The 8,271-nt window shown below is 39.3% G+C and overlaps 1 pseudogene; it reads right to left on the reverse strand.

The window, feature by feature from the left end:
- Nucleotides 1-328: 328 nt before the first annotated feature.
- LOC105602423 (protein kintoun-like) lies at nucleotides 329-4,685 on the reverse strand (annotated as a pseudogene).
- Between the last annotated feature and the right edge of the window lie 3,586 nt (nucleotides 4,686-8,271).

Consider the following 8,271-nt stretch of genomic DNA (forward strand, 5'->3'; position numbering starts at 1 on the left):
TATAGTCCATGGGGTTACAAAGACTTGGACACAAACGAGTGACTTTCATTTTCTGATGATTTGATCAATTTTATAAAATAATTCCTATTTGTGCCTGGTAATATTACTTTTCATACTGTTCATGGGGTTTTCAAGGCAAGAATACTGAAGTGGTTTGCCATTCCCTTCTCCAGTGGACCACTTTTTATCAGAACTCTCTGCCATGACCCATCCAACTTCGGTGGCCGAAGCCAGAAACGGTATGGCTCACAGTTCCATTAGGCTAGACAAGGCTGTGGTCCATATGGTCAGTTTGGTTAGTTTTCTGTGATTGCGGTTTTCATTCTGTCTACCCTCTGATAGATAGGGATAAGAGGGTTATGGAAGCTTCCTGATCACTATCATCTTGCATATTGGTTTACTTTAGTGGTCAAAACCAGGTATATTGTGAACTGTGGTTTTATTCACTAATGAAGATGGGTTATTTCCATCCAATTCTTTCTCTTCAATTATTACTGGTTCTTTTAAATTATCCTTTTTTTTTTTTCATTTTCATCAACAGCACTTTTGTCTTTTATAAATTCAGGTTCCTTTTCTAACTTAGATTGCTGAGACTTTGCAAACCGCTTTTGAGAAACATCAGGAGCCTCTTGTTGCAAGCATGCAACTTAATTACAACTGTCTGCTTCTAGTACTGTGACTGCTACAGATGAGTCAGAATCAGTAACTGAGGTGGTAGCATGTTCTAGATTTTCTTCTTCTGTTAGGACTTCCTTCATTGACTCTTCTTTTTCACGGAGCTGCTCACAGTTACTGCATTCTTGGCAACTGCATGTATTTCAGTCCTACTATCAGTAACCTGAGGAAATTCAATTAATGGTGGTGGCAGGGGTATTGTCTCTTTAAATGAAGGGCTCAGGACCTCTTCAAGAAACTCATTAAAGTTGTCTTCATTGACAAATAACCTTTCCTCCAAAGAATTGTTGTTTAAGCACTCATCTCACATGCTTGCAAAGTAATGCACAAAATTCTCCAAGCCAGGCTTCAACAGTATGTGACCTATGAACTTCCAGATGTTCAAGCTGGATTTAGAAAAAGCAGAGGAACCAGAGATCAAATTGTCAACATCTGTTGGATCATCCAAAAAGCAAGAGAGTTCCAGAAAAACACCTGCTTTTGCTTTATTGACGCCAAAGCCTTTGACTGTGTGGATCACAGCAAACTGTGGAAAATTCCTAAAGAGATGGGAATACCAGCCACCTGACCTGCCTCGTGAGAAACCTGTAGGCAGGTCAAGAAGCAACAGTTAGAACTGAACATGGAACAACAGACGGGTTCCAAATCAGGAAAGGAGTACGTCAAGGCTGTATATTGTTACCCTGCTTATTTAACATTTATAGAGTACAACATGAGAAATGCTGGACTGGATGAAACACAAGCTGGAATCAAGATTGCTGGGAGAAATATCAATAATCTCAGATATGGAGGTGACACCACACTTATGGCAGAAAATGAAGAACTAAAGAGCCTCTTGATGAAAGTGAAAGTGGAGAGTGAAAAAGTTGGCTTAAAGTTCAACATTCAGAAAACTAAGATCATGGCATCCAGTCCCATCACTTCATGGCAAATAGATGGAGGAAACAATGAAAATGGTGAGAGACTATATTTTTTGAGGCTCCAAAATCACTGCAGATGATGACTGCAGCCATGAAATTAAAAGACGCTTGTTCCTTGGAAGAAAAGCTATGACCAACCTAGAGAGCATATTAAAAAGCAGAGACATTACTTTGCCAACAAAGGTCCATGTGGTCAAAACTATGGTTTTTCCTGTAGTCATGTATGGATGTGAGAGTTGGACTATAAAGAAAGCTGAACACCAAAGAACTGGTGCTTTTGAACTGTGGTGTTGGAGAAGACTCTTGAGAGTCCCTTGGACTGCAAGGAGATCCAACCAGCCCATCCTAAAGGAAATCAGTCCTGAATGTTCATTGGAAGGACTGATGCTGAAGCTGAAACTCCAATACTTTGGCCACCTGATGCGAAGAACCAATTCATTGAAAAAGACCCTGATGCTGGGAAGGATTGAAGAGGGGAGGAGAAGGGGATGACAGAGGATAAGATGGTTGGATGGCATCACTGACATGATGGACGTGAGTTTGAGTAGCCTCCAGGAGTTGGTGATGGACAAGGAAGCCTGGTGTGCTGCAGTCGATGGGGTCACAAAGAGTTGGACATGACTGAGCCACTGAACTGACTGAATATTCCTTATTGCAAATTCTCTTTTGTTTGATAAAAATATAGCCATTCCACATATCTTTTGCTTGGTACTTCATGATGTACCACTTTCTGGCATTTTACTTTTAATTTACCTGTGTCTTTTTATTTAAATTATGTTTCTTTAGACATAGTTTAGTTATGTCTTACCTTCTTATCTGTTTTGAAAGATGCTGCATTTTCAGTCAAGTGATTAGACCAGTTACATTTAGTATCATTATCAATTTGATGTGTTTAAATCTAGTATCCTGTGATTTATATTTATGCCATGTGTCTTTGTTCCTCTTTTTCTCTTTTCCCTTATCTTGCCTTATTTTGGGTTAAATGATTTTCTTCAAGATTTAATTTTATCACTAATACTGTTTTACTATTTATACTTCTTGGACTTTGGTTTTAGTTTTCATTTCTCTTCATTCTTTAAAGTAGACCCAACTTTTCTTCTAGTTTCAATGTCCTTCCACTTGATAAACCTCCTGTATCAATTCTTATAGTGTAGATATGATGGCACTAACAGGTTTGCTTTGCATAGAGGTGATATTGAAATTCGTAAAACCGAATGAGATCATCTGAGCGTTAATGTAAATATAGAAGATATTTTAAGATACACTGGTCATGGTTTTACCACTGTATCCAACCTTGAAGTGTTGGCAACTGCTTTCCTCTTTGTTACCACTGTTAGTAACTAGATCGTAGTCACTTTCTATGGTACTGACCCTTAGTTGCAAGTAAGAGGGGTTCCTGACCTAGGCCCTACCCTTTGGAAGACTTTACTCTGGCCCTTGTCTGGCTAGGGCACCTGGTCCATGAGACCAAAGAAAGGTGTTCACATGAAGCCTATATCTTTCCTTCAAGACCATGCTTCTAGACCCAATAATTCCCTGTTCAAGAGGTCTTGAACTTGCTTCTGGGGATTGCTCAGCCTTCTTCCCTAGTAAAGACTGTTCCTGAGGATAAACTCTGCACCTGGGAGAGTTAGTCAATGGGCACTACTTTGTGAGAAGTATGGTGCAGCTTGAATGCGTGCGCTAGGATGTTTACATTTATGTGTATACAAGATACTCTTGGTGTAGGATGCAGTCAGCGGGAGAAGGGGTCCTGGAAAACAGTGAGTGAGTGAGTGAAGTCGCTCAGTCGTGTCCAGCTCTTTGCAACCCCATGGACTGTACCTACCATGCTCCTCTGTCCATGGGATTTTCCAGGCAAGAGTACTAGAGTGGATTGCCGAAAACAGTAGGGACCGGCTTTTCTTGAGCACCATGTTGCAAAGTACTGGAGAATTCCACAGTTGCACCTAGTCTTCTGCATTGTTCTCAGGGTTTATTTGTCAAGGTAGGAAGATTGAACATATTTCAATTAACTGTGTATGATTAGAATTTATAAATTTTAAATATTTAAAAATATGGTGTGTTGGTCTTCATTATAAATTTTGCTTTGATTTTACCTAAGTGTACACCCACCCAAGATACCTTGCCCTTCAACCCAGCATGTTTGGGGCAGATAGCACTTGAGATCTATTCCTTATGGAAGAAGCAGGGAAAAGTTAACCATTTCACTAACTCCTTGCCTGCAGAGCTGGATAGTTAGTGTTATCCAACATGACCAAATCAAGTTACATAGTTTGGGGTTTTTTTAAATTTCATGCCAGATCAGTGTGTTCATAGTGCTAAGGAAGCTTGAAAAGGTCTTGGTCTTGGCTACCTGTCCAAAACGCTGTGAACTTGTGGTTTGGCATGGTTGGTTTTTTAAAAAAACTCCTCTTGGTAAACCAGTTTGAAGTTCTTTTCTGACGTTATTGCGGTTTCTGGTCTGGCACAATCTGGTTATAACCTTGCCACAGAAGTAAACTGTGGCCAAATTGAGATTTTACCAAGCACAGACCCATCAAGCTGAATAAAACATATTGCTTGCCCTCACGTAGTTTGCATACATAGATAACTGAATTATAAGATAAACACCATAACTGGAGATACCAAGTGGGAACAAGGAGCAGTAAAATCATTTCCAGACCAAGGGAGGCCTCAGGAACAAAACCTTTGGGAAAGAAGTAGGATCCCGATATGTTGACAGATAGAGGTGGAGGGGGATAAATGAGTGATAAGGACAGATGAGGCAGAGGGGAACAAGTTGAGCCCAGATATTACTGTGGAGCTGTTCAGGGAACAAGGATTGGTCCTTTGCTGCTGTTACAGAGCCAGTGAGAGGTAGCAGTGGGTATATTCACCAGGTGATTTCTTGTTTCAGAGCCTTCCCACCTGGGATGTTCTTTCCACATGCACATCACATTTCATTATCTTGTAGGGCTCTTATCTCTCCTTCATAACATTTATCACAATGTAATTAAGTATCATGTAATTACTTATTAATACCTGCTCCCCTTTGCTAACATATTCCACAAAGACTGAGATCATGAAGATATTCCCACTTCTGGGCATGGTGTCTTGCCTATAACAGGCACTCAAAAAGTACTTGTATAATGAATAAATGGATGAATGAATGAGTTAATAAAGAAAAGATGCACTCATTAATAATGCATGAATTGAATAATAAGGCTGGAAGCATGGGTTGCAGTGGAGGTACCTGAATGATATGCTAATGAGTTTGGACTTCATTTGGTAAATAAAGATGTTTTGTTTATTTCTTTATTCACACTCAAATAAATATCCATTCAAATGTTTATTTTGTGTCCGGCATTGTGTTAAATACCGAACGTAAAATGATCATTAAAACACTCTGCCAGGATCTTGCAGAACAGTAGGAGGAAGCAGATAAGCAAATCAGTATAATAAAAAATGTGGGAGATCTTTATTAGATGTATATTCCAAGTATTTGAGAACACAAACAATGGGCTCATTTATTCTGCTTTTGGAGGGGGGGAGAGAGAGAGAGAGAGAGAGAGGCAGTGAATGTTACCCAGAGGAGATGACATCTCAGTGAGAAATTTAACAATAAGTGAGGGTTCTCCATCTGAGAAGGAGATGGGAGTATGTTATGGAGATTTCTATTTCCAGAAATATAGAGGACTGGATAGTGTAAAATCCTTCTTACAAAAAAAAAAAAAAAAAAGAAAAGAAAAGAAAAAGAAAGGAGGGGAGAAATGAGAAATGCTAGAGAAAAGGTAAAGTAAAAAAATTTAAAGCAATCTAGCAGATTTTTCGAGAAAAGAATCCCTCAGAGGCTAAATCCAAAGTTGCAATACAGTCCCAGAGAGTTAAGCACGAAATCTGGCAGCTTCTCCAACAACTTATAACCTAAGGTGTTTTGTTTGTTCTTGACAACTATCCTTGTAACACATGAGGAGGAAGATAGGACTTGAGACTGCTCAGAGTAGGAGTCAGAATACAGATTGCTATATAAAATCAGGACCCCAAGAGGGCTACTCCCTCAGAGAAACAATATCTAGGAAAACAGGATCTACCCAGTAAGCAGGCTGGCAAGGAGCAAGGTGTGTTTCAGCTACGACTCTGAGTAAAGAGAAAAACTGCTTCCTCCAAGAGTTTCTATTCATAAGTAAGTCATCATGTGAACTTGGATTCAAATTCATACTACCTGTGTGTTTACAAAAACACTTCAAACCGAATATCAAAAGTAGTTCCTGAGTGCATTCTCTCAAGTAACTGGCAGGAGAAAATACTAATCTTCTGTGGTGGATTGCCATTTAAACCCAAACACAAAGAACACCCATAGGTAATGTTTGAATATGGTATAAATAAAAATTCCTATATACATGAGAGAACAAGCCACAATAAATGAGAAATAGACCCATGCTTGGCTCATACTGAATAAAAACTAAATGTTTGGGAACGCATGTACACCCGTGGTGGATTCATGTCAATGTATGGCAAAACCAATACAGTATTGTAAAGTAAAATAAATAAATAAATAAAAGCATGATGAATGGTAGAGACAAACTTATTTGCAAAGCAGAAATACAGTCACAGACATGGAGAACAAACTTATGGATACTAAGAGGGGAGGGGGTGGGATAAATTGGGAAATTGGGATTGACTTAAACACACTACTATATATAAAATAGATAACTAATGAAAACCTACTGTATAGCACACTGAAATGTACTCAGTGCTGTGCAGTGACCTAAATGGGAAGGAAATCTAAAAAAGGGTGGATATATATGTATGTGTAACTGATTCATTTGGCTGTACAGCAGAAACTAATACAACAGTGTAAAGCAACTATAAAAATTAAGTAAAATATTTTTAATTGGATGAATGAATATGATGAGCAGGCAGATTTGGATAATAATAAAAGAGAACTTCTAGAAATTAAGAAAAATAGCAACGAGTCAAAATCCTTATAGAATTAAAGACAGATCTAAAGAAATTGTCTTAACACATTATTGACTGGGGGATATTTTTTTAGAAATAATTGCCTTTGGTTGGCAATTTACTATGTAGGTGAATATTGAAATGTCTCCGGTCCACAAGGCTTGGGTAACAAAGGACATATTAATACATCTCTGGTCAGTAAGCTGTAGATAGCCTCCAGAGATCAAGATGTGAAAAATATGAAAAAAGTATAGAGACACAAAAGGATGAAAGGGGAAACTGGGTTAGTGATACATTGGCAAAAGCTAACATATCTAACTGGAGTTGCTGTACCAGAGAATAGAAAGATTTGTAGAAAGCAATATTAAGAAGATATTGAGAATTTAAATTTTTCCATATTTTAAGAAATAAACCAATTAGATTCAGAGAGTTCAGTTTCAATAAATTACAAGCAGGATAACTATAAACAAATTAATAGCTAAAATCTCTGTCAGGTCAGTTCATTTCAGTTCAGTTCAGTCACTCAGTCGTGTCTGACTCTTTGCGACCCCATGAATTGCAGCATGCCAGGCCTCGCTGTCCATCACCAACTCGCAGAGTTCACTCAAACTCACGTCCATCGAGTCAGTGATGCCATCCAGCCATCTCATCCCCTGTCATCCCCTTCTCCTCCTGCCCCCAATCCCTCCCAGCATCAGAGTCTTTTCCAATGAGTCAACTCTTCACATGAGGTGGTCAAAGTATTGGAGTTTCAGCTTTAGCATCAGTCCTTCCAAAGAACACCCAGGACTGATCTCCTTTAGAATGGACTGGTTGGATCTCCTTGCAGTCCAAGGGACTCTCAAGAGTCTTTTCCAACACCACAGTTCAAAAGCATCAGTTCTTCAGCTTTCTTTATAGTCTAACTCTCACATCCATACATGACTACTGGGAAAACCATAGCCTTGACTAGACGGGCATTTGCTGGCAAAGTAATGTTTCTGCTTTTTAACATGTATTTAGGTTGGTCATAACTTTCCTTCCAAGGAGTAAGTATCTTTTAATTTCATGGCTGCAATCACCATCTGCAGTGATTTTGGAGCCCAGAAAAATAAAGTCAGCCACTGTTTCCACTGTTTCCCCATCTATCTGCCATGAAGTGATGGGACTGGATGCCATGATCTTGCTCATGGGCCCCGCTGAAACATGGATAGATTCAATGGATCAAATTTATAAGTAAGAGTGGCTTCTAAGGGTTTAGCTTTCATAGAAATTTGAGAACAGATAGTTTTTTAAAAAAGAAAAAAGATACCAACTGATAGCTTTTGTGTACTGATGACAATGCCTCTTACATGGGCTTTGAGGACTGGCAGACTGGGCTTGAATCCTGGCCCTCCTGTTTGCTGTGTGCTCATGTCTGACTCTTTGTGACCTCGTGGACTGCAGCCTGCCAGGCTCTTCTGTCCATGGGATTCTCCAGGCAAGAATACTGGAGTGGGTTTCCATTTTCTTCTTCAGGAGATCTTCCTGACCCAGGGATCAAACATGCCTTGCTTACACCTCCTGCATCAGCAGGTGAGTTCTTTAACATGAGTGCTACTTGGTAAGCTGTTTTGACCTTGGGCAAGCCGTTTATACTCTGGAAGCCTTGGTCTGTGCCTCTATAGACTGAGTATATGAGACCTATCTTAAAGATTGTGCTGAGAATTAGATATACTACAGACAAAATACCCAGCACATAGCAATGTTCCATGGA

The sequence above is a fragment of the Ovis aries genome, chromosome 15 (genome assembly GCF_016772045.2).
Source record: "Ovis aries strain OAR_USU_Benz2616 breed Rambouillet chromosome 15, ARS-UI_Ramb_v3.0, whole genome shotgun sequence".
NCBI classification, from domain to species: Eukaryota; Metazoa; Chordata; class Mammalia; order Artiodactyla; family Bovidae; genus Ovis; species Ovis aries.